Raw genomic sequence first — 27564 nt, 5'->3', positions numbered from 1 at the left:
AGGAAACACAATCTTGTTTATAGTAGCCCACAAGAGAGGATCTGGTGAGTTCATTTTTCCCATAATTCATCAAGTACTTATTCCATGTCTTTTCTAACCAGTGTGGAATTAGCAGCAAAGGAAATGAAGATCCTGCCCTCATGAAGCCTATATTCTGTGGGGCAGGCAGACAGACAATAAGCGAACAGTAGAAATATAACATCAGGCACTGATAATTTCTATGGGAAAAATACAAGGAAGGAAACAGAGAGGGACAGGCTGCACTATCTTGGATGTTCTGGGAAGACTGCACTGAGGACAGAGCAAACACCTGCGTGGTATCTGAATAAAGCGAGGGAGCAAGCCATGTGCTATGTGGGGAAAGAGTTCTGCTCCAGGCAGAGGCACCAGCAAGTGCAGAGGCCGAGGCCAGACGGCAAGGAGGCCCCCATGGCTGCAGCACACGGAGCAAGAGGGAGGGAAGGTGGTGCCAGATTATGGCAAGGATTTCAGATTTCTTTTCTTTTTATAAAGTATGCTTTTTGGTAAGGAAGATGGGCCCTGAGCTTACATCTGTTGCCAATCTTTCTCTTTTGCCTTTCTCCCCAAAGTCCCAGTACACAGTTGTATATCCTAGTTGTAGGTCATTCTAGTTCCATGTGGGACGCCGCCACTGCATGGCCTGAGTGGTGTATAGGTCCATGCCCAGGATCCGAACCTGCAAACCCTGGGCTGCCAGAGCGGAGCACGTGAACTTAATCACTACGCCACCAGGCCAGCACCAGCATTTCAGATTTTATTCTTAATACCACAAGCAGGCAAGGATAAAACTCCTCTTCAGTTTATGGTTATGTAATACAATAATAATAACGCCTCATTCCTTACTAAGAATCTGGAAAGCCTTCCAAGCCCAGGCTACTACAGAAAAGACGACAGACAGATCCAAGAAATAATTAAATGCAAAGAGCGATTTCAATAAGGAAGAAACCACCAGATATATTTAGAGTGCGTTTCCTAGCCTCCAGAATGTTCAACTCATAAAATCCAATAGAAATTAAATTAGAATATTTCCAAATTCATTGATGACTTTAATCATTAGGGATGCCCCAAGTAGAATATTCTCAATTGTTTTAAGCAGAGGATAGAAGAGTCTTCTTGTGTAAAACAAAAAAGGCTATCAAGTCCTTTCCCATCAGAGTTTACACTTCGACATGAGCCATGCCTCAGTAAAGAGTCTTGGGAGAGACTGCAAACACTGAGTCACTAACTTATTAACTAAAGCCACAGAAGTGGATGCTCAGCTGGAAAAGTCAAAATGACAATGTTCTCATCTTTAAGACAGTAAGCGCAAGATGCAAAAACTGCCTGTTTCCTGCTTGGTGGATGCTTTGTAGCTTCTGTAGACATCTTAATCATCACTTAATTATATCATAAGGAGCATAAATCAAAGAAACATCAACAGGATGAGATCCTCTGTTTTTCAGGAAAACACACGATCAGCAGATTTAGATTGCTGTCCACAGACAGAGGACAAAAGCCTTAGAGCGGCAATGCTTTAGGACAACACCATGTCTGCTACGTAACAGCGAGCAAACAGCCTTTCTAAACCCGGGGTAAGCAGAGAGCTGATCCCCAGAGGTGAGTGCCCTCTGCATATCTCTGAAGCCACTTCAACCTCCGGCAGAGAGAAATATGAGACACTCACAACCCTGACAAAACCAGGCAGAGGCAATAACTGAGAGGTTAATTACGCGTTAATTTCCAGGATATTTCTCAACTATGAGAGCAGCTCTATTACCATGGTAGAACAAGATCTTTTTGCCATTTTACTTAGATAAAGAATCAGTGCTTGGGGCTGGCCCCGTGGCCGAGTGGTTAAGTTCACGTGCTCCGCTGCAGGCGGCCCAGTGTTTCGTTGGTTCGAATCCTGGGCGAGGACATGGCACTGCTCATCCAACCACGCTGAGGCAGCGTCCCACATGCCACAACTAGAAGGACCCACAACGAAGAATACACAACTATGTACTGGGGGGCTTTGGGGAGAAAAAGGAAAAAAATAAAAAATCTTTAAAAAAAAAAAGAATCAGTGCTTGCCTAAGGCATAACAGAAATGAGGAAAAGCAAATTATGTTTAACACTTTTCTTGAATACAGTTTTGCAAATCAATCAATTAATTGCCATTAAAATAAAGAGGAAAAACTGTGAGGCTTAAACAGCCATAGAAAGTTTACATACGTCTGCTAAATAAACAAAAACTTAAGGGGAAAAAAATCATCTTTGTTCCACTCCAACTGTATATACTGGGGTTTTACTTGTAAAAGGCAGCCTATGAATAGGGGAAACAGTTTAATAGACATACTTATTTTTCTTTTAAAAATTTATTTTTCCCTGGTTTTAGAAGCAATGGGTTGATTATAGAAAATCCGGAAAATAGAGAGAAGAAAATATCATCCGTAAATGTGTCACTAAACATATCCATATTTTGATCTATTTCCTTTCAATTAATACAAACACATGCCTCTCTTCATTTTTTAGCAAAATTAGGATCACACTGAGTAGATGATATATTATATTTGTAAGCATTTCATCTGTGATAAAATACTTTTTAAATATGGTCACACAATTATTCACAACAGCCAAGACTTGGAAGCAACCGAAGTGCCCATCAGTGGATAAATGGATAAAGAAGATGCGGTATAGATATACAATAGAATACTACTCAGCCATAAAAAAAGACAAAACTGTGCCATTTGCGACAGCATGGATGGATCTTGAGGGTATTATGCTAAGCAAAATAAGCCAGACAGAGAAAGACAAATACCATAAGATTTCACTCATAGATGGAAGACAAACAAACACACACATAAATAAGGAGAACAGATAAGGCAGTGCGGGGAGGTCAAAAGGAGTAAAGGGGCACATATGTATGGTGACAAATAAAAACCAGACTATTGGTGGTGAACACGATGCAGTCTATGCAGAAGCTGAAATATAATAATGTACACCTGAAATTAATACAATGTTAGAAGCCAATATGATGTCAATAAAATAATTAAATATGGTTGCATCAACATGCCATTACACGGATGTGTCATAACTGACTTAACTACCCCTCTCCTGTCCTATCCAATATGCAAGATAAACCAATGAATTTTGATGTCACAGAGTAGAAAAAGGTCATTGTTATGGTTTCAGAATCCACACTGTACCTAACCTTTAAGAAACTACCACTTGTCAAGCTCTGGCATGGTATCAAAGAAGAACATCCATAATTATCTGAAAGGTTATTTCAACACTCCTACATTTCCCAATTACATATCTGTGTGAGACCGCATTCTCAGTTTATACTTCAACCAAAACAACCTATCAGCAGACCACATGTAGAAGCAGACAGGAGAACCCAGCCAGTTTCCATTAAAGCCGGTGAAGAAACAGGTTTGCAAAAAATGTAAACTCTTCTCACTAAATTTTTTTTTGTTTTGGAAAATAGTTACTCTTCCTTTAAAAGAAATCATTAAAGAGATTTGCACACATGTAAAACAATGCTATTCATCTCACTATTTTTTTCGTTTTGGAAAGGTTATTTTTCACTACAAACAGTCTTTTTGCTAACATGTAATGGGTTTATTGTTATTTTTATCATATAAGTGAATTTTTAAAATTTCTCAGTTCTGGGGGCCGGCCCCAGGGCTGAGTGGTTAAGTTCATGTGCTCCACTTCGGCAGCCCAGGGTTTCACCAGTTCAGATCCTGGGCGTGGACCTAGCATGACTCATCAAGCCACGCTGAGGCGGTATCCAACATAGCAGAACCAGAAGGACCTACAACTAGAATACACAACTATGTACTGGGGCGCTTTGGGGAGAAGAAGAAGAAGAAAAAAAAGATTGGCAACAGATGTTAGTTCAGGGCCAATCTTAAAAAAAAAAAAAAATTTCTCAGTTTTAATTCCTAACAGTAACTATCAATAGATATTACAACAGAAAAACTTCTTTGGGGGTCCTCAAATGCTTTTTAACAATGCTTTTAAAGAGGTCCTGAGATCAGAAAGTTTAGTTTGCAAACCACTAGGCTGTAGAATTAAGAGTCCCTGCAACAAATAAATAAACCCAGGTACTACATTTTATTTGTTTGTAACTGACTTCTGCTTAAAATGAGACTGCTCCAAGCCCTTTTACAGATCAGCAGTGTCTTCTTTGAGTGGAATCCTTCTCTGGCCCACATTTAGTCTCTAAATAATTAGACCCCCAAACACTGTACTTAACACAGTTCAGCATCCTATTACCAAAACCTTTTGTAAAGCAGATATTGCAAGGAAAACAGGGCCCCACAAAATCAGAGATGTACATCTCTAACCACAACTACCTCTCTACTTGTTGGTTAAAAAAAAAACCAAAAAATGTCAAAATCCATCTGGGGTAAGAGCAGAGCGATTCAGATGATGGCACCTGACACTCACTCATCTTCACAGTTATTATCATCTTATACTTCCTCCGACCAACATTACACAAGCAGTTCTGCGAATGCTGCAGGCCGAACGATGCACACAGCCTTCCAGCTCTCAGTGTCCAGAACTCACGGGAAACTAGAAAACACCCATTAGGTTCCCGTTACAGCTTTACTTTCTAATCAGTAACAATGCAATCAAAACACCCCTAACTATGATAGATCTTCCTAGTATCTCAAGAACACGAATTCATGCCGTTGTCCTGTGTTTCCATAACATAGTTTCTACAAAGGAACAAAACGGTCATATCTAAAAAACCAGGTTGAAAATAAAAAACTTTTCCATTAAAATACGTATTTACTGAGTGTGCAGCAGGTGCCCAGCACACTTCTCAACCCTAAGGATAAAGCCCTGAGCAAAGTTCCTGCTCTCGTGAGGCTTCTATTCTAATGGGCGAAGCAGACACTCGACAAAGGAGAAGCAAGGAGGTGTGCTGGGTTTTAACAGAGGAAGCCCAGAAGACCCTGAAACCAGGCTGCAAAAATCCAGGGAGATCATCAGGATAAAATACGGCCCCAGGGAGAGCCCTTCGTAGACATGTGGTGGCACAGCCTTTAAGTATAAGTAAGATTAATGAGAAGACAGGAGGGGCTCCAGACCAGGAGTGTGGCCTATTCAGAAATCCCAACTCGCCTGGGGAGAGAGTGAAGTCACGAGCCAAAATGGAAGACCCTGAGAAGAAACCAGCGTGGTGGAGGAGAGACAACACAGAGGTCCGTTTAGACATGCCGTGTTTTAGATGTCCATGAAACATGCAAGTGAACTTTGTGTAAAGGAAGCATTGGATGTAAGTGCTTGCAGCTCAAGAGTCGGATAACAGCTAGAAACAGATTCGGGAGCCAAAGTCCACAAGCTATGGAAACTGCTGATATTACTCAATAGGGCGATAAAGGTACCCCCAAATCCCCAAATATAAAAGGGTGGGTAAAGAAGAGGAGCCTGCAAAGGAGACTGAAGGGGAGCATCCAGAAAGGAAAGGAAAATCTAGTGAGCACAAGGTCTCAGAAGCTCAGAGATCTGAGACTGTTTCAGAATGGAAGATGTTCTCAGGAGTGGTCGACTCTGTCAAGGAAGACGCTTGGTGGTCGAGAGCAGACCGAAGTGACCTCTGGACTCAGCAACAAGGAGGAAGGATTCCCCGCAAGGCTGGATTCTCAGATGTGTGACCTTTGCAGTCCCCATGCTCGATGGGCCTCATGCTTGGTTTAATCCTTTGCTGTCGCCATCTTGAAACTCATAATACTTTTTGAACTACGAGCCCCACATTTTCATTTTGCACTGGGCCCTGCACATTGTGTGGCCAATTCTGCCTCTCTGAGATCAGTTTCAGTAAAGTGATGGAGACAAAAAAAAAGACTATAGTGGCTTGAGGAGTGAGTGAACGAGAATGAGCAAACTGAGACAGGTGGTGGACAGATTCAGGTGGCCCCCATGATCCTCGTGTCACCCCCTAGCATCATCCTCTCCCTCTGAGTATGGGCAGCACCTGTGACTCACTTCTAATCAACAGAACATGGCAAAGGTGACAGGATGTCACTCTCATGACTGCATCTTGCTGGCGTCTCTCTCTCCCCCTTGCCATCTGTGAGGAAGCAAGCTGCCAGGAAGTAAGTGAAATCCCAGCCAGCCCTGGAAATGGAAATGACCTGTAAGAACTGAGGGCAACCTAAGTCCACAACTGCAAAGAAGTGAATTCTCCCAACAAGCTGAGTGAGCCCAGCATCCAATTCTTCCCCATTTGAGCCTCTGATGAGACCACAGCCCTGGTGCAAATGACGATTGCAGCCTGGTGAGACTCTGAAGCACAGAGAAGCTGTGCCTGGATTCCTGACCCTTAGAAACTGTGAGATAATAAATGTTGTGTTGTTTTAAGCCACTAAGTTTATGATAAATGGTTATGCAGCAGTGCAAGCCAGAAAGTAAAATATCCTCTCAAGAAGTTTAATCAGAGGAAAGGAAAGAGAGAGCGGCAGCCGAAAGAGGAGGGCACCAGGGAACGCTTGGGTTCCACAGTGTTTGTTCTATTTTGTTTTTGTTTTAAGAAGCGAGAGACGTGAGCATTCATAAATCCTTATGAGAAAGGAACACCAGGACCAAGGTTGAAATAGGAGATGATGATTGTGGAGAAAATGAGTTTTAGGAAGTGAGGAGGATGCTTCTCACACTATAAACAGAAAAATGAGAAAAGGATCCAGGAGAAAGCAGATTTGCAAAGGGGCAGTGGGGAGAAGAGAGAATGGCCTTCATGTGACCATTTTATTAGTAGTGGAAAATCTGCTGAGAGTGAGGGACAAGTAGGAGGGATGGGGTGACCATGAAACTGGAGATTAAGAGGTGCTGAGAAGACTGGAAACAGTCGCTATGGAGAGTGAGAGTGCTGATGAGGAAAACATTTAATTTTCAGGCAGTGTTGAGGTCCCAGTGAAGCTGGGGACCAGATTTTGTAGTGGCATCTGTGTAACTTTCTCTGGCAGACCTGGCAGTCCAGGGACAGGTGTGGGGACAGTGGGCCGCTAAATCCTCCAGGGTGGGGATGTGCCAAGACAGCAGACGGAAGGGAATTCAGTGTATTGATAAGTGCATAGTGGAAATGCTGGCCACCGAGTTAGCAAAGTAGAGGCGGGACGTGACTGACAGGCAGGGTGACAGCAGGGGTGAGAGACTGGACGTGCGCCTGGAAGGGGAAAAATCTGATGTTACTTGGGATAGCCTGTCTGATGAACTGGAATGACAGAAGGTTCTGGCCAGCAAGTGGGATCTCTGAATTTCAGATCAGAAGCAGCTCCCAGTACTAACAAGATCTAGAACGGTGACTCTGAGGGTTACCCTCTCATCCCACTTTGAGCATTGAAAGTCCCATGTCTGAAATGCCCAAGACCCAGGCAACCTGGGATGGTTTCAAAACTGAAAGTTTAACAACCACCGAAGCCTAGAGCAGAAGACCACGATACAGGTGCCAATATTTTCAACGAAAAAGGAGATATGACCAGTAAATGACAGCACTGAGGAGGAGACAGAAGAGGATTAAAATGAGCCTCAAAGGAGCAGCGAGGAGAAGAGTAAGGATCTGACAGTGGAGGAGCAGGGGCCCTACCCCACGGTGTGCGAGAAAGGGCGGTCTCCACTCACGAGGACCCGAGGCAGCAGTAAGCTGGGAGAGCCGGGTATCAGTGAGGCCCAGGAGAAGCTGGCTGACCATGGGGCAAGAGTCACAGCTCACGGTGGAAAAGTCTGGAAGGCTAGGGTCAGAGGGGGAAGCACAGAGCAGTTCCAGAAGGAAAGTCCCAGGAATCCCAGGGCTGGGGGAAGCCGGAGAGAAAGGGAATGGGGTGGGAGGTGGGATGGTTGGCTGGTCAGACACACTAAATGGCAACCAGAGGGGAGCTGGTGTCCCAAGTCTGTGGGACATGACCATAGGTGTATTTTAAGACACTGAGACGGCTGTTTGGTGTAAAGATATACATTCATGCTGAAGAAAAGAGATTAGAAATTTTCTAAGCTCCAGAAGGAGTTCCTCTGGGCCTTGTCTAAAAGTCCTTTCCTCTTGAGACTTAATTCTCAGATGTCTGTTTCACAGATAATCGTCTTTGTTCTGATATTCAAACCATCGCTCAACCTTCAGATTCTTCCTAAATCTCTCATATTTCACTAATAACATGTGTATGTTCACTGAATCCAGAAAACCCCCACGGATTTGCTGATATAACTGTCGATAACTAACACAGAAATATATTTCTTGACAATAAAATGCCAAAGTTATTACATCACTATGGAAGGAAGAAGGGGAGAGTATGTGTTGTGTTGTGTTGTGTCACGATGAGTTGTGTTTTCTGTCATGTTGTGCACACATACGTGTGCGTACATGTGTGTTAAGATTACACCGTCTGGAGATTTAAGTCCTATGGAAGCTAGAAAGTCTCAACAAGAAAACACTGTTTCAGTAAAAACTTTTTAGTATTATTTAGAAAAAAAAAAAAATGCAGAAAAATCCCCTCAACTCAAGAACAGCTCAAGTATTTCTGTTCGGTCTAACCTGCTCTCAAGTTGTGCTCTCAAGTTGTGTGCTCAAGTTGTGCTCTCAAGACATCTTGAGGGAAGACCGAGTCAAGCCAGGCCCAGGGGGCAGGGCCCTAACCAAACAAAACAGGACAGTGAGCTCACAGGTGGCCAGGAGATGTGATGGTTACTCAGCACTCAGGACCTGGGAGGGTGATCAAGGGCCCTCTGCCTCCTCTCACATGGCCCACAACTCCTCGCTCCCCGTCTTCCCCGTCAATTCCAGGCCGGGCTTCACAAAGGAGAACCGGCACCCTCAGGCCTCACCGGGGTGCTCCTGCAGTTTCTCAGGATCTGGGGAAGCGACGGAGTCAGATCCTTGCCCAGCCTCAGCCCAGTACCCAACGGAGCTGGGTGGAAAGCCAGAGGCTCATCAGAAACTAGACACAGAAACTGGAGCAGAAACCACCCCCAACTAAGCCCAGTTTCTACAAACGCAGTTACCAATAAAGAAATATTTCCAAATCACTTCATTGGATACAGAAACAGAATTCTTTTATAAATTAAAGCTTTCAAAAGCCAAGCCAGCATTACTTAAGAAGGCATGTACCACTGCTATTGAAAATTTTATTTTTATATAAATAAATATGAATGTGCACAAGGTAGATGAGAACCCTATGATAATAAGGGTAACCCGTATGTTTTCTTAAATGAAAAGACAGTGCAAATGTACCTACCAAAAAAAATGGTGTGCGTGATCTGTTTGTCTACATCAATATTACGTCATCACCAAATATCTGAGCACACCTAGGCCAGGCCGGAGTGTGGTCAGGTAGTAGAGACAGCAAGACAAGTCACAGCCACTGAGTAATTATCACACCACGATGAAGGCAAGCATTATCTTTTCTCATTAGATAGGTACTAGCAGAGACTGAAAATACTGTTTCCATGCTGGATGCCCAAGAAACCACATCTCCTAATCCCAATTGAGGAATAAGAAGCAAATTAAACTCAGGGCATATCGAGCGTTCTGTTGTTGTTGTCACACGTCTGTGTTTTTTCATATCCACAACTACTATGGAGAAAGAGAAGGCAACAAGCAAAACAATTTCAAATCAAGTGCTATTTTGCTAAGATGAAGTACTTCAAAATACTTATCAGTCCTCTGATTTTCACTGGGTAGTCGCATTGTACCGAAAGTGGATACCTTCAAAGAAAATGCACAGTTTAATCAGCAGGATCCCAGACATTGAACAGAACATGAATAAAATAAAGGAGATCAAACTTACTGAGCATACAAAGACATTTTTAAAGGGCAAGCAAAGGGCAACTCCACCAGAGTCTGACAGAGATGTCTGGGCATTTGAAGACATCTTGAGGGAAAAATAGTTTATGCCTGCAGGAGAGACAGCCTCTTATAGATAGCAAAGACACGAAGTCCAAAACCATAACAAGACACAACTTTTTATTTAGTCTGCTGTTCGGTTGAACCCACAAGTTCAAGTTCACACATTTGAAGGACCAGATTACTCAATGACCCGTGGGAAGATCTCAAGGTTTATTCTGACCTCAGATGCATTTTCTTGTTTATGCTTTAATCAGGAACAAAGTTTTCAAAAATCATCCTTTAGTAAGATTAAGTTTGCCTAGGATATTGCCCCACACTTGTCACCTGTTCAAGGCAGAAGGGACAAAAGTTTACACAGAATGAACACTAACCTCTTTAGATACCTGCAGGCCCTTGTTCAAGGCAACAAATTAAAAAGATGACAGTAAGAACGCACCTCCCAACAGTCGAGGTTCCTGCCAGCGGTGAAGAAAAGCACCCCGAACAAGAATTTACCACCAGCCCCATTCCCCTTACCAAGAAACTCTCTTTCCAGAAATCAAAAAAGTCCCAGTTCAAGTTCAAAGGGAGACGCTGTGGCAACTTCAGAAAGCAGGGAAGTTTGCATATCCATCTCTGTGGGCAACTGAATGACCTCATAAGGCATAGAAACAAGAGCAAACAATGAAAAACAAACTGTTCCAGCTCTGGTACCAGTTACTGACCTTCCAGACCAGTGGAACATGTTGTCTCTGGCAGCACAAGGAGAATGTGCATAAACACATAAACATCAGCTACGCTGCTTGGAAGCAAATACCCTCTATACAAGCTAACTGAAATCTAATCTATTAACGAAAACAAACATCGTCCGCTTTGAATGAGCACCCTCATTAGGCAGTGTGACACTATATATATATATATATATACACACACACACACATACACACAAATCAAATGCACTAGGACCTCCCCAACCGGCATGTGCACCATCCCCAGCCCAACATTCACACAGCTTAACCATGCCCCATTCACCTTTCCAACTACTTATAAGTACCCTCCCCAACTAGAGGAGGTTGAGTTTCAGTATTCATTATAATGCCACATAATACTGAGAGCCTAAAGCCTTTAAAATTGAAACTTGCACTCTTCAGGGTCATAATTCATGATATTACTGTCCAGTCATGAAATGTGCTGAGATTTTCCTCTTTTGGGGCAAGTGTTTAACCTAGTGGAAAAAACCCTGCAATCAGGTGAAGAAGGTCGTCGAGCTCTAGTCCCAATTCTGGCCAAAGAGCTGTGTGACCCCCAGGCTGAAGGGTCCGCCTCTTGAAACCAAGGAGGTTCTTTCCAGTTCTAGATGGTTGTTACTAAATTAGAAAACATCAAATCTGGATGAAGGCAAGGAGTGCAGAATTACAACTGCAGAGGCACACACGACATTTATGTGGAGAACTAACATCAGCTCTGGTCCACAGTGTAGCTGAATTCCTGCCCCCAGCCCGACACACAGAGATCCAGCCTCTCCTGTGACACAGCCCTGATTCATTAGGAACACTGGGAGAAAGAACCCCAGAGACACGATGGAGACAGGTGCCATGGAAAATCCTGAAAACTGTTTACAAACAATGCTGTTTGGCTCACATCTGATTCACCTGAATTCTTTCCAAGGGTATCACAGTGGACACGTGATACCTAAAAAACCAGTTAGGCCCCATGAGTTAACCAGCTCTTCCTGCTCCTCATTTCGTGCCCCACCCCTCCCATAACACAGGAAGCGCTGCGTAGCTCTCAACATGAAAAGTGTCATAAGACCTGGCAGATACTTAAGAGTTCAGCTCTACTCTGCCCGTAAAAAATGTAAAAAAACCAACAGGGTTTAATGAAACACACACACCCACTTCACCCAACAGCACTGATCCCTAATATGGTACACATTTCCTACTGTAGTTCATGTTTTAAAATGCTGACTGTGACCCACAGTATAAAAAAGAGAGTTAGACCCACTGGAGAATGAATGTATACACAAAACGTAGTATAGACATACAATGGAATAAGAGAATTGTGACACATGCTACAACATGGATGAATCTTGAAGACCTTATGGACGTGAAATAAGCCAGTCACGAAAAGATGAATACTGTCTGCTTCCACCTATGAGGTACCCAGGGTAGTCAAATTCACAGAGACAGAAAGCAGAACGGGGACTGCCGGGGAAGGAGCGAATAGGGAGTTAGTGTTTAATGGGAAAGGAGTTTCCATCCGGGAAGATGAAAAAGTTCTAGAGATGGATGGTGGTGATGGTTGCACAATAATGTGAATAAACTGAATGCCAACGAACTGGACACTTAAAAACGGTTAAAACGGTAAATTTTACATTATGTATGTTTTACCACCAGAAAAACAAAAACAGAAAACACTGAGTTAGAAAGCAGACAACAACTGGGAAATTCCCCTAACAGCTGAAGGCTTTCTATACCAGGCGATATTAGTGAAATCAGGAAATCAGCACAATTGGGAAGAACTATCTACAGTCGTATTCTGTAGCGTTAGTGTGAGATAACAGAAAATATATATAGTGGTCTCTCCCCTCGTTCCTGGCCCAGAGCACCAGGAACTTGTTTTACTATTTGCTCTTTGACCCCTGTCCTCAACACAGGGCTCATGAACCCTTGTAAATTCCTAAGTGATAAGAGCACTAGGAACATCTTTTTCTAATGAGGCAACTCTGGAGGGGCTCCTGGATGGCTCCTAGATGGTGACTGGTCACCAAAAAGACCAAGCTATGATGACAAGCTTGGACTTTTCAGCCCCACCCCCCATCCTCCAGAGAGGGGAGAGGGGCTGGAAATGGAGTTAATCATTGATCCTGCCTACGTGAGGAAGCCTCCGTAAAAATCCCCAAAGTACGTGGTTCAAAGAGCTTCTGGGTTGGTGAGCACATCCATATACCGGGACGGTGGTGCGCCCCAAATCCACAGGTCAGGAGCTCCTGTGCTCAGGACCCTCCCAGACCTCACCGTACGTATCTCTTCCTCTGGCTGTTCATCTTTCTCTTTTAATAGACTGGTAAACGTAAGTGTTTCCCCGAGTTCTGTGAACTATTCTAGCAAATGATCAAATCCAAGGAGGAGGAGGTTATGGGAATCCCCGATTTGTAGCCAAGTCGGACAGAAGTTGTGGGTAACCTGGGGACCTACTACTTGCGATTGGCATCTGAAGCGGAGAGCGGGCAGTCTCGCGGGACTGGGCGCTGAACCTGTGGGATCCGACATTGTCTCCAGGTAGACAGTGTCAGGATTGAGTTAAATCGTAGGTCGCCCAGTCAGTATCAGAACTGCTTGGTGGCAGAAAATCTCTATACATCTGGTGTCACAAGCGTTGTGAGTACGGTGGTAGTAGGAGAGTAAAGGAGAAGGACAGGAGGAAAGTGTGTGCTTTTTCTCCTAAAACAAGTAGAATCCTAATAGTGTACTCAACTTACACTATAGCTCCTTAGTTTTTCCCAGCTATAAAAGAAATAAGGATGTTTACTATAAAATTAAAGAAAGTTTGCAATGCTCAGAAAATATCTGTTGACGAAAAAGTTGAGAATGCTATGAAAATTTAATTAAGAAGAACAGAAATTATCAGACCACTGAAGAAACAAAGGATATCTCATTAATTAAAGCTTCCCAAATTATTTTGGGATCAGTAATGTGCCATCTCTATTAAAAACTAGGAAAAGAGGAAATTAAACATTGATTTCACCCAGTAAATCAAAAAGAGTATAATCGGATGGTTTTGGGGTTGAACCCGATGCAGTCTACACAGAAGCTGATAGATAATGATGTACACGTGAAATTACATAATGTTAAATACCAACATGACCTCAATAAAATAAAAATCGTCTTTTTAAAAAAGAGCATAATCATGCAAGGCTTTTTTTTTAATCAAAAAATTCTTTTCTAGGGGCTGGCCCTGTGGCCGAGCGGTTAAGTTCGCACGCTCCGCTGCAGGCGGCCCAGTGTTTCGTTGGTTCGGGTCCCGGGCGCGGACGTGGCACTGCTCATCGAGCCACGCTGAGGCGGCGTCCCACATGCCACAGCTGGAGGGACCCACAACAAAGAATATACAACTATGTACTGGGGGGCTTTGGGGAGAAAAAGGAAAAAATAAAATCTTTAAAAAAAAAATTAAAAAAATAAAAAAAAATTCTTTTCTAAAACTCCTTTTATTTTAAAGACATGCTGATTAATATCACAGTGTTTGCCCTTGCTTTTTTAGGTTGAGATCTGAGGATTTCAGCTCTCAAGAGGCCTTGCTCTCTTACCCTCATCTCACTCCTAGTGTCCCCAAGGACCAAGCCCTTTAAACTTACATCTATAAACCTATACTTATGACAACACATGTCCGCATTGGGAACTCTGGTCAAATAGGCCCAATGTTTTTACCACAAATGTAAATAAACATATTCACTTACAATCCACAGTTTTCTATTCACATACAACTCCAGTATTAAAGTCATTTTCTCCAAATAAACATTTGTGGGCGATTAATATTTCTGTGGCAGCAGTAGGCCAGGAAATACAATGAGTTGAACTAAGTTTTATTAAAGGTACTATCACTAATGCCACCTAAGAATGGTTCCTTTGCCCCCAGTCCTCCCCTAAACTAAGCTCAGTCCTAAGGCTGACAACTATTTTTCTGCTTCAACAGGGCTTCATGGGGTTCTCAGTCTCTAGGCCCAGAGCAAGAGCGTGGAAGGACAAAGCTTTCTCCCTGTGAGGAAAGTTCAATAAGCAAAATGGACGGCACTTCCAACAGAAGGAGCAAAGGTGTAACATACTTGCTGACGCTGAGTATGGGCCTGGCCCCCCAACCAGATGGAAACTCCTTGGGTAAATATCCTGCCTACTTATCTCTGTTCAGGACGCTGGGTCTTTCATCAGGAGTTTAATAAACATCAGTTGAATGAACACATTCCATAAACTCAACCCACTTCTTTTCATCTTTCTTCACTTTGCCAAACCACTCTGAGTAATTTTCTCAATGGGAGAACTACAGAGAAGAAAAATCTAGAATAAATAAGTTCCTTCTCTATCCTGGATACACATTTCCTTTGGAGACTCTGAAATAATACCACCAGCTTATAAATATGACCAGTCATCACTGGGAGAAAAAAAAAATCCATCTCAGACTTGACAAGAGATGGGATCTTGCCGAATTGTTCACGTTTTGGTCCTTGCTATAAAGTAAATAATAGCGTTCTTCATTTAGGATCTACCCCCCATAGTCAGGAAGCAAATAGGGGCCATTGATAAGGCAAGAAAACACACAGTGCACCTCAGTCACTAGAAAGAAGTATTTATGGAGGAATTCCTGTTGAGCAAAAGAAAAATGAGACTATTTTAGAAGAGATTAAAACGAGGGAGAAAGAGGCAGAAGAGAAATAAGTACATTGTGCCTGACAAACCACTGCTGATAAACTAACAACAACAGAATCCAAAGTTAACCCAAATAATACAATGATTTCATTCATCTGTGATTTACCACTATCTTGAGTGCCTTTCCAGTCATACTGTCCACCAGTATAGAATGTTTCCGTGCAAATGCGTGCTAAAAATGAGAGCCTGGTTCACAAACTTCATTTTAAAGTTTTACCAAAATCATAACAAAGCAAAAACACACACTCATTTTCTATTAATTTCTACACGCCTCTCAGAGAAACCCTGGAACCAAACACCTGGAAAAGACCCACTCGTTAGATTAGGCACTAAACTTGAGTCAGTAAATAAACTTTCTAAGGGGAAAAATATTTCCTTAACTGCTTATGAACTAGTTATCAATTTGAATTTTTTTTTTTTTTTTTTTTTTTTTTTGCTGAGGAAGATATGCTCTGAACTAACATCTGTGGCCAATCCTCCTCTTTTTGTATGTGAGCTGCCACCACAGTATGGCCACTGACAGACAAGTGGTGTAGGTCTGCCCCCAGGAACCAAATGCAGGCTGCCAAAGCAGAGTGCGCCAAACTTAACCACGAGGCCACCGGGCAGGCCCTGACAAAGCAATTATGAACACTAATTTATTAAAATGTAAACTTCTCATAGGTAGGATCAGCTAGTTAAACCTCACTTATAAAAATCCGGCGACTACTGTAAATCTTTGAACTAGAAAGGCACTAAGCTACCGAATTAAAAAACTCAAGTCCATTGACAACAACGGACAGCTAAAAAGAAACTGTATTTTAATGTCCAGAAACCAGTTACCTGGTTTCCCTGTAACAGCACATATTTATCTTAAAGCCTTCTACTGCAAAGTAACCAAAATCTCGCAATTGGAATAAACCAGATAAAACTAGTGAAAGATTCACCTCTACTCTGATTATTTGCCAGTTTCTACCTCCCTCCCTCCCTACCCAGCTGGCAACTGCCCTAAAATTGCTGCTCCATGCTGATCAGCCAAAGAAACGGAAACTCTACCTAAGCAAGCACAGAAACGTCTGCAGTAGCGCTACCCAAGTAAAAACACACAAACGCAAAAGAACTTCAAAACCCAGTTGGTGACTCAAGCCCTCTCATTAGGACAAAACTGGTCTGGTCATTTGCTAGTTCTTTCCGAAGAAGATGTGGCGTACCTTAAAATAAAAGTCATGTACGCAACTACATAGAGTTAAAAAGTCAAGGTCAGACCAGAGACGAAACGGTGAGTGTGGCACATTAAGGCGACTATAATTTCCAGAACCAAGTACCAAATGTGGGTTTGAGCTTCCCAGTGGCCAGGACCAAAAAAAAGTTACATACTTTTTATTATTAGAGAAAAATTGGCATCCTATCTTCCTTCCTAAGAGAAAGAAAAAGATATCATGGCATGATAGTCTCCAAGAAGTTCCCCCTTGAGACCTTCTAGAAGGAACAACGAGCAACAGCGTAGACAAGATCCTATATTCATTTACTCAAAAATAGAAGTGCACAGAACACATGGCTATTTTCTATTTTAAAAAAACAAACTGCTCAAGGCAAAAGTCAGAGGATCGTGCCTGGCCTTTAACTCACTGGCCTTTAATTCACTTTAAGTCACTGAAAGGAAAGGCTAACGTGATCCTCATATTTGGCCTCCCAAGATCCTGACTTCATACCAAGACGGAACTTAAAAGATGGAACATATTCTGCAGAATTTCCTTCCCAAATATTTCCCTCTGCCAGCTTATTGAGAAGACAGACGACTCGGTTACCCTCAGTGATCAAAACCTAAAGAACGCTTCTTCTGCGTTGCTTTGGAAGTATGAGAAGCCATCCCACCTATAGGAAGGACGCCCAGGGTTTCAGCAAACCACTGCAAGAGAACGCAGAGGCTTTTGCTGGACACACTGGTTTCATGGACTGGATGTTCCAGCGGTGGGGCGAGCGGAAGAGGAAGACAGGCGAGAAACAAACGAGCATCCCAGACATCTGCAATGCATCTGGTGACGCGTCGGGAGGACGCACAAGCAGGGTCAGAGGACGCAGCAGGTCAGGGCTGGTTTGCTAAAGGGTGATGGAGAGGCCTCTGACTATCTGGGATGAGCTTTCCAGAGAGCGGCTCTGGAAAGCCCCGCAAGCCCTGGGCAAGCGTGAGATTGGTTTGTTTAGGAAAAACAGGAAAGAGGCCAACGTGGCTGGAGCACTTGAAAGAAGAAAGTGGTTGGAAATTAGGTCAGGGAGGTGGCAGGGGCGAGGCCAGCTTCTGATTCACTCCAACACTTGAAGAAATGGTTGATTTAGGTCAGAGTTCTGCACCACTGAACTGGTGGAAATTAACTGGCCTGAAAAAAATTTAAAGCAAGCCCCTGCCCCAGCCTTATGAAACCATCAGGAGAGTCCCAGGGGACGTCTACCTTCGGCTTCCTCTGCAGGTGTCCACCCCAGCAGCAGTTTTAAAATCAATGCTCAGTTACCGTAAGAAGACACGCTGTAGGGGAGCTCAGGATTATTGTTTAAGATTGGCAGGATGCTTGCCCAGGGTGACAGTTTCAATGTGGCATAGGGACACATTCTTTGTGACAGCAGTTACAACTCCAGGTTATGGTACATGAGAATAAAACCCTGTCTTCAACCATACAGCGTATTATCATGAGCCCATGTGCTGCAGGTAAAGAAAGGGATCCAGGTTTTTTGGGATGCTCCCAATTTCAACTACTCTTCCTTGCCGTCCCCAGAAACGCATGCACAGCTCTCAGAAAATTCACTCTGTTCACTAAAGAAGAGACAGTGATGGCCCCTCTAAGAGGTAGATAATGGCTCTAAAAACAGAACCACAGTCCCGAGGTGTATGCTATTATCCATAACATAGCCACATTTTTTAACATTTTACTGAGTGCTGACTATATGCAGGCACGCGGCTAACGCACTAGCTGTATTTCTGTAAAACTCTCTGAGGTGTGTGCTACTATTATCCCTATCTTACTGAGAAAGCGAGGAAACTGCAGACCCAGGTGGGCCCCGGCAGTCTGATTCCAGAGCCTGCCAATCACATGACTTCTCCATTTAAAGAAACTGGGCAGAGGAAAAGTACTCATTTGACCTAAGTTACCCAGAGAGCGAGGGGAGGACATATCCTTTTCCATTTAGTGAATGAGACAGTCTGTGACTTAAGACCCAGAGTCAGGATTCTTTGGGGACACATATATGACCCAGAGCTAAAGAGACTCCAGGCTAAGAATCTACTGCTCACTAATGACAAGTGGCGTGAAATGCAGAACCACAGTATGGCCCGCAGAACTCTGAAAACAGGATGCATGCCCTCCTTCCCGGGCATGCACCCACCCACCCAGCAGCCGCCCTTCTGTACATTTTAATATTCTTTCATCTAAGCTTGTTGCTTAACTCTTCGTTTATTTTTTTCAAAAAGGAGTCACGGAAGTTGTGGCCTGGCACCCCACCCCACCCAAATCATAAAGATAGGGTGGGTGGGGATGGAGGAGGAAGAGAAGGGTTGACCCACCCAATCTGCACCTTTACTTTCCAACACCAGCCGCCACAGAGGAAGGGGAAAAGTTCACCATGGAAGTAAGAACAGAAGCAAAGGAAAGGAAAACACACAAACGCACAAGATGGTCCACTTGCTAGAAGGATCCTCTTGTGTGTGTGTATGTGTGTGTGTGTATTTCAAGGCAGGTCCTTAGGAGGGAGGGTGTTAAGCTCAGGGCATGTAGGATGATACAAAAATGGAAGTGAACAATGCCTTTTAAAAGAAACGCCTAGTGACTCCTGCAGGTCTCAGAGGCTGACACACACTGAGTCTGAAACACAGATGGCTGAAGAGGCCGGGCACTCTTCCCGTGCTTTCTGAACTTTAAGACTGAAGCCTGCCCTGCCCCTCAACAGACAGCAACAGTCAGATCTGAATCCAGGCCGTCCGTGTCTGACCCAGAACAGCAGACAGTTCCTCAGGAAAAAGCACTGGCTCTCTGCAGGACGAGATGAGGACGACACGGTCCCGGCCTCAGAGTTTCCGATCAGAGATGGAAGAGCATGATCCAGTGACCAGAGAGAAATCTTACAGTGGAAAAGCACTTCAGGCGATGTGCGGATGAGTTCCGCCTCCTTGTTCCAGGGCCCTCGAGCGCTCTGAATCTTTCACTCCACTTTGTCATAAACAAAGCCGTCTCAAAACGCAACAAGACCCTGTGTGATGCTGGCACCCAAACAAAAGAGTTCATGCAGAACTTCAGGACAGAACGCCAGTTCGTCTTTTGGGAAATGAAGCTCTTACCAGAAGGGATGGGGAACCTATGCCAAAAGAACAAGAAACACGCATGGGGTGTGCTGTCAACAGCACCGTCATGGCACCCTGAGGCCTGCCTACCCACCCCACCTCCCTCCACTCCCTCACGCCCCAACTTTCAGGCGATCAAATAAGACTTCCCCAGGGGGCCGGCCCAGTGGCACAGCAGTTAAGTTCGTATGTTCCGCATCGGTGGCCCGGGGTTTGCCAGTTCGGATCCCGGGTGCGGACATGGCACCGCTTGGCACGCCACACTGTGGTAGGCATCCCACATATAAAGTGGAGGAAGACGGGCATGGATGTCAGCTCAGGGCTAGTCTTCCTCAGCAAAAAGAGAAGGATTGGCAGCAGATGTTAGCTCAGGGCTAATCTTCCTCAAAAAAAAAAAAAAAAAAAAAACTAAAATTAAAAAAAGACTTCCCCAAACCCTTCGAATCAGGCTGACGCATAAAAGGAGACAAAGTGTCCTCTCCTTCTCTCACCAGTCCCTGCCACCAGGGCATTAGGCGGCGGGGCGACTACACCGCAGGGAGCCCCAAGGAAAGAGCAGAGTCTCCGAGGAGCTCCAGGCAGAGGTGCAATTAGACGCTGCTGGGTGTGACTGTACGAAAGTTTACAGCATTAGCGGATCACCGCCAAAACAGCCAGCCATCAAAAACATCAACCAAGAGAGAAGAGAACGCTGAGACATGTCATGCATATTCTTTAGAGTTCAAAGGATAGGCAGACACAGAGATGGGGGCCAAGGTCCCCCAGGGAGGCGGGTAAGCCTTGGCTCATCTATGGGCTCCCCAGAGAACCTCATGTCAGTCAGACCTCTGATCAGGATCATTATTCACATACACAACAAACACCCATCAGCAACCAAGGATGTCCACACAGGATGGCTATATTATTTACAAACCAGACCAGGTCACCCTGGAGTGCGGATGAAGGCTCTATTAATAATTACACCCGGACCGAAAAGACGCGAACCAAGCTCACCCCGGACCAAACAGGAGGTACACCCTCCCTGAGTGTAAGGTACCAGGTGGGCTGCTCTGCCACTGACTGCTGACCTTGGATCCCTTTTGCTTGGGGTGTAGAGCTACCCTCACCCAGCAATCAGTCCCTGCGTTACAGGAGCCCACAAACCAACAAATGAACTGGGTGAGGAGATTCACTCAGCGTCACTGCCAACTCCTAGTTATTGGTGACCTACTGACCCAATTTTTTCCCCTGCTGGCTCAGATTCGTGACCCACAGCTTCACTCCCACTTCCACTCATCATGTCCTCCTCACTTCCACTTCCATCCTGACCCACTGAAAACCTACCTTCTCTACAGAAGGTACCTTCTCCGCTTCTTGTTTCTAAGACCCCTGCCTGCCCCTCTCAGCCTCTGCTCACCTTGACCACTGCTATGGGCTGAATGCTTGTATCTCCCCAAAATTCACATGTTGAGGCTCTACTCCTCAGTGTGATGGTACTTGGAGGTGGGGCCTTTGGGAGGTGATTAGGTCATGAGGGTGGAGCCCTTATGAATGGGATTAGTGCCCTTATGAGAAGAGACGTGAGAGATGATCTCACTCTCTCTCTGCCACGTGAGGACACAGCAAGATGGCCATCTGCAAACCAGCAAGAGGGCCCTCAGCAGACATCAAATCTGCCGACACCTTGATCTTGGCCCTCACAGCCTCCAGAACCGTGCGAATAAATGCTTGTCGTTTAAGCCGCCCAGTCTGCAGTATATGCTAGAGCAGCCGAGCTGACTGAGACAGCCGTCCACACCTTTAGCCCAAAGTTCCCTCCTCCACTCTCCAATAAGCCTCAGAGCTCCAGCTCTGGCCCTGCACCCCCAGCTTCCTACCTCATCCCTCGACCCCCCCCTGCTTATAAAACTGGCACAGCACTCCAGGTGCAGAAGGCCCGTGGGGATGGAGCAGGTGAAGCAGGCATCACTCCAGAGCTGGGCAAACGCTCTGTAATTGAGTCCCAATGGAATTGAATAGTTTTGTTCCATTAGGGGGAGTGAAAACAATAACGTAAACAATAATGTATGACATCATGTCCAGACACCAGCTTGGGAGCAGCATACACAGGGAAGACCCTAACATTTGCTGACACCTATATGCAGGTGTTAACACACTGTGCCAGATGCTTACCTGCATTACTTGCCTAATTCTCACATCGCAGAGATGAGAAAACTTGAGTTCAGAGTAAGAGAACTTATCACGTACCATCAGATCTATCTAAAATAAGCCTCATGTTCTTTCTAGTACCCCCATGTTGGAACTACTAAATGATAGCAAACACTTGAAAAAACCTTGCAGGGCCGGCCCGGTGGCACAGCGGTTAAGTTCACATGTTCCGCTTCTTGGCGGCCCAGGGTTCGCCAGTTCGGATCCCGGGTGTGGACATGGCACCGCCTGGCACGCCATGCTGTGGTAGGCGTCCCACACAGAAAGTAGAGGAAGATGGGCACAGATGTTAGCTCAGGGCCAGGCTTCCTCAGCAAAAAAGAGGAGGACTGGCGTAGTTAGCTCAGGGCTAATCTTCCTCAAAAAAAAAAAAGAAAGAAAAAGAAAAAGCCTTGCAGGGAATGGTAATGTGAAAAGCATCCTTCCACAATCAGGGAAAGAACTCATATATTCTTATTCAGAGAAATATATGCTTATATATTTATTTATTTAGAAAGAAATAATATATTTATTCACTCTTAGGAAGTTGCTTAGCACTAGAAGTCAAATGTAGACAATACAGGGCCAGCCCGGTGGCATAGTGGTTAAGTTCGCACACTCCACTTTGGCAGCCTGTGGTTTGCAGGTTCAGATCCCAGGAATGGACCTACACACCGCTCATCAAGCCATGCTGTGGCAGCATCCCACATCCAAAACAGAGGAAGATTGGCAACAGATGTTAGCTCAGGGCCAATCTCCCTCAACAACAACCAACAAAAAAAAATGTAGATAAAAGACAATAGTTGGCAAAGATAGTTCTCATACACTGAAATAAATACCTAGGCGTTTGCTTATGGTATGAATAACTGATTTTACTGTTTAATGTTTTTAAGACTTTGTATTAGCATGAACCAGAACTAAGAACACACATCAGAAGAAGACAGTTTTTTAGGATGACAGAAATGTGTGAGCTTTTTGGTTAACATTATTCTTTTTCTACAATAAAATTGTCACCATCATCCCCGTAACTAGGAAGCTTTATTTTTTGTTCTTGTTTTCATTCTTCTGGGCGACAAGTGCCAGCACACGAGGTAAGCAGAGTAAGAGCAAGGAAACCGTACTGAACTAGAAGTCACAGGAAGAGAGTTCTGTCCTCCATATGCACCAAGGAGCTCTGTAAGATGCTGCTATCATCATCGGCTCCTTTGAGCTTCAGTTTCCCCTCTCAAATCCAAAGGCTACACGTTCTGTGAGGCCACATTCCCCATTCGATTCTCTAACCATCGAGAAAACCCCAGTAGGGGCTGATGACTAGAGTGACGTACTTCAGAGACACAGTGGGGTGTGTCTTTAAAGAGGACTACAAATGAATCATCCATGAGTAAAAAATAATTTATCTCCACTAAAAAAGTAGCGTTAATCTACATGACGTTAGACAAGAGAATGTCTAATGTCTTACGATTATTCTGAAGAGGCTATAAATAGCAGGATTTGAAATTAGTCAGCTCTGTGCTATGGCTCACCAAGAAGCACATGGACGCAACATGGTCCAGACTGGATCAGCAAGCTGTTTCGCTTCTAGCACAAATAGACAGAAAAAAGAAACAGTCTTGGTAGATCCAATCATTAGAGATTCAGCTGTACATGTGAAACAGGAAGCACATGAAGAATTGCAATTTAGAAGCATTTCAAACAAACACAACAAGAAATCCTACTCTGGGCATATCGATGGAGAGCTGCAAAGCCAACTGTGTTTTCGTTTTGTCACAAATTGTTTAAAGTCACCCATGGGTCAGAGTACAAACCACATCCAAGTGGACATTTCCCTGGACACAGGAGGATCTCTACATTCCCCTCTCTGTGTGAACTCACTTAATCCAGATCATCTGGTCTAACAAACACCTCTGTGGCACCCACACCAGGTAGGCAGCACAGACAGAGAAAAGGGCATGTCTTCCCACCTTAAGGAACGAGAGGCTAATGCTCAGAAACTCACCACCAGGGCCCTCTCCAATTTCCAGGGAGCTGACTTCTCACCTCCACTGCCTGCCCACCAACCTTCGCCCATGTGCTCCCCAATGCAAACTCGCTCTTTGTGAAATCTCTGCCACAGGGCTGCCCGCATTACACAGAAGGAGGAAGGCAAGAGAGAGGAGGAAGTGGAGGAGGAAGAAATGATGAGGCTCTCATGTAAGAAACTTGCTTTCCAGACCCACCGCAAGTCAGCTCCTTCGTGATGTTTTCAAGTATTTAAAAGATTAGTAGTGGTTTTTCTTTTTGTAAAGAATGATCAAAGGAATTTTTTTTAAAGCTTTGGGTTACCCAGGGTATTGATCAAAAGGAAAAAGCTATCAGTTCAAACCTACCTTAACATCTTTTAAGCAGCCTGCACTATCAGCCAAAGCTCTTTTAAATGCTAAGAAGCCAAGCAAAATTACTAATTATTTAAATATTTATTACAGCTAGTACATCATTTTCCATTGACCATATCTGGAACAATTTAGAACCAGTGGGTTTAAAATAGACCTTTAGAGTATATGGGAAGCCCTGGAAAGGCAATGTTTATGGGCCATTAGGAATAAGGTATTCCTTTCATGAGGAATAATAAAGTTAAAAATAATAATAATAATAATAAGGAAGGGGGCAAAGAAGGAAGGGGTGGAGGGAAAGGCAGGACCACAGGGTGGATAAGCGCACATGCTGTGTAGTGAGTATGTCTGAATCCTGTGTGATCTCGGGTAAGTTACTGAGCGTTTCTAGGCCTCACTGTCCTCCTCAATAAAATACAGTCAATCATAGTCCTGCATCACATGGTGAGAAGCAAAAAGAAGGGTGCATGCAAAGCATTTAGCATGTGCGTAAAAAACTCAAGCATCAGTGATTGCTATTCTGGGATGAGTTTTAGTTCCAACTCTACCAATAATTAGCTGTGTGGTCTTGGGCAAGCTAGTTAACGTGTGTGAGTGTTGGTTTATTCACTAAAAAACGAGGCTTCTAGATTAGATGATCTCTTGATCTTTACAGCTTCTCCAAGCTCAAACCATCTGTGACAACACAGTAGAGTTGTCATTTCAAATTCTTTTGGGTTTCTGTGTTTCATACCTTTCTTTTATAACCTATTGGTCATGGCCATGACCATGACCACACTTATCTGATAGAAGTGTGTGGTCACAAGCACAACTCCTAATCATGAGACTGTGCCTGTGGCAATCCTAGAAGGTTCTTTATGAGGATCCTTTTCACAATGAGGTTTCCAGGAACACACTGTGGGAGAAGGAAGGACTGCCTATGATAGGAGGAATCAATACATTTCCATTCCAGTGGCCTTCAACGTTGAGGCTGTCCCAAAATCAGATTGCTGGTGTAGCCTAGCAGTGCTGGAGCATACATAAATTAAATTCATTTGCTATAACCACCCTCCTTTAAAAGGAACTCCCAATTACTTCCTGCTGGAAACACTGCAATCATCTCTCCTTTCCAATCATAACAATGAATTCGAAAGTTGTCACCACAGGTCCATTTCTCTTCTATCTTGGCAGAACAGAAACTAAACTGTTTCAGATTTATCATTCTCCTTAATAAATGTCCCCATGATGTCAGGAAATTTAAAATGATTATTAAAAAGGGTAAGCTATCATGATCTGCACCATGATATGGAATTCTCTCCTATAAACTCATGTCCTAATCTCTTAATTTAGGTGGTGCCTAGGCACCCAAGTTATGTAAACAGAAGAGTGAGCATATCCAGACAGAATTTAACATTGCTGTTAAACAGGACTTGCAATAAGATTAACCTGACACAGTAACATTCATAAAAGATTATGCAAAAGGTAATTAGCACTAATGATTGGAAGTATTTGTGACGCCTGGATGAAGCCAGGCCAATCTTTCCTTCTCTATGAAGTCTCTAGATGTCCCTAAGATGCAACAACGTTGACCGTTTTCCCTGACGCCCTGGCCAGCTGAAATCTCATCTCACACTAACAGGCTCATTAAGAGAGAAGAATCAACTACCTTTAATGAAATAATTAATTCAGGCAACCGTCCTCAACGGATGCTAACAGACATTGGGAGAAAGGCTGATGGGAAATTCACAACGAAAGTACCACATGTGCCCAAAGATCACCCTCAACAGCACCAGAAGGGAGACGACAAGACATCTTCCTGATATGATGCACCATGAGGTCAACACCACCATCCACAAACTAATCTTGCCCAAAAAGCTGGACATGAATCTAATCAAGCTTTAGTGCTCACTTCCAGGTGTCAGAAATACAGAGACTTGTGGAACAAGTTTAAAGAGAAAACACCAGCCAAGTCCAGAATGTGGGACATTCTACACGACAATTGACCTGATTCTTCAAGAAATTAATAGCCTGGGGAGAAAAGGCTGGGACAAGAAGAGGTATTCTAGAGATCAGATGCTTCAAGAGGTGTAACGATCCAAAGTGCTGTGTGGGCTTCATTCAGAGCCTGGTTTGAAGAAACCTACTGTGAAAAGACATTTTTAAGCAAATAGGGGTGAAATTCTTGCTAGGAGATGAGGAGTTTCACAGACCTCTGGGCTTCCCCGACCCCTTGCCATCAGACGCTCTCAACCTACACATTTGGCTGCTCCCCAATTGAAAGGGCAGGGCCCATCAGCAGAAACTGGGTTCTGGATGGCTGAGCCACACCCAGCTCCACACAGGAAGGGGAAACTTAGGTAAGAAGATTCAGAAGAATCGTGGTTGGTGGAACAAGAGGCAATTCCTGAGGTTATTTAGAGAGGAAATTTACAGGTTCCCCTGCTGGCAATTTTTTCCAACAGGTTTCTAGCAACACCAAGCTTCATCTGAAATCCATTCACGTAAAATGCATAAAATTGCTGCTTGGAGCAAGGAAATCAGCATTTGAAACAAGGAGGGTACCCACGAAATGGGAGAGGAGAGACGAGAAGAGACAGCACACCCAAGTAGTAACTTAGATTTCGCATTCTTGAGTGGTGCTCCATCCTACCACCTCTGCTCCCTGGAGGATTTTGTTTTTGTTTAGCTTTTGTCTATCTTTTTTTAAATATACATAATTAAGGTATAATTTACATAAAGTAAAGGGTGCACCTCTTACAGGCACAGCTCCATCAATTTTTACTTCCTGCAATTTTAATTTTATTTGGGTTGGCTTTCCAATATCACATCCCCTCTCCTCAATGCCAGTGCCAGTCAGAACCAAGACTGGAATACAAAAAAAAAAAAAAAGAAACAAGCTGGGACCTGCTCCCTTTCAGCTTCCGAGCTCTGTATGCTGACAACCTGCGCAGCTGAGGCATGCTGTCCAGCCAGGACACAGAGTAAAGGTGAATAGTGAGATGGCAAGTAAAGATACAGCTTCTCCAATGCACCTTTTAAGTTTCTCCCTCTGTGCCAACATCCTCCTTTCCTGAAGCTTCTAGCTCAAGTCATAAGGGTTTTTCATCTGCCACTGCCCGGAACTGCCCAATGGATATAGAACAAAGATCGTCCCCTTTCACTAATTCAAAGACCTGCATTTCACTGGTAAATCTTTGAAAAAAGAGCAGACTCCCCTGTGGTTCTAATCATACAAAACGAAGATTTACAAAGATTAATAAAGATCTGCAAAAATCTTTTACTGCAAAATCTTTTCGTAAAAACAATTTACAAAGATTTGAAGGAAATCTTTTTTAGATCAAAATGTAATACTGTTAATTTTTTACTTTTAAAACCAGGCATTCTAAAATAAAAAGCAGCTTTTTTGTTTGCTATTTTGAACTGGTAACTTGGGACTCTAATTAAAAATTCCTAAAAATGAAAGATGGACTACACTTAAAGAGTTAGTTTAACGATGCCATAATTCCATCT

The 27564-nt window shown here is 43.8% G+C and overlaps 1 protein-coding gene across 7 annotated transcripts in view; it reads right to left on the bottom strand.

Annotated features, from left to right (window-relative positions):
- LOC103565149 (protein FAM107B) overlaps window positions 1–27564 on the bottom strand; it is a 76899-nt gene that overhangs the window by 40543 nt on the left and 8792 nt on the right. Inside the window, exons 1-2 of one of the 7 annotated variants that reach the window (XM_070601123.1) lie at window positions 10346–10460; window positions 9626–9688 (exon numbers count right to left, since the gene is read on the bottom strand). The exons of 1 other annotated variant lie outside the window; for it this stretch is intronic. The gene's annotated coding sequence lies outside the window, so the exon portion shown is untranslated. Of the gene's footprint in view, window positions 1–9625; window positions 9689–10200; window positions 10550–23702; window positions 23832–27564 lie in introns of those variants that run through there. 5 more of the 7 variants (XM_070601125.1, XM_070601126.1, XM_070601121.1 and 2 more) reach the window with 5 other exon arrangements.

Source organism: Equus przewalskii, chromosome 30 (assembly GCF_037783145.1).
Source record: "Equus przewalskii isolate Varuska chromosome 30, EquPr2, whole genome shotgun sequence".
Lineage (NCBI taxonomy): Eukaryota > Metazoa > Chordata > Mammalia > Perissodactyla > Equidae > Equus > Equus przewalskii.
Note: the sequence above shows the minus strand (reverse complement) of the source record. Positions and strands in the feature narration are given on the sequence as shown.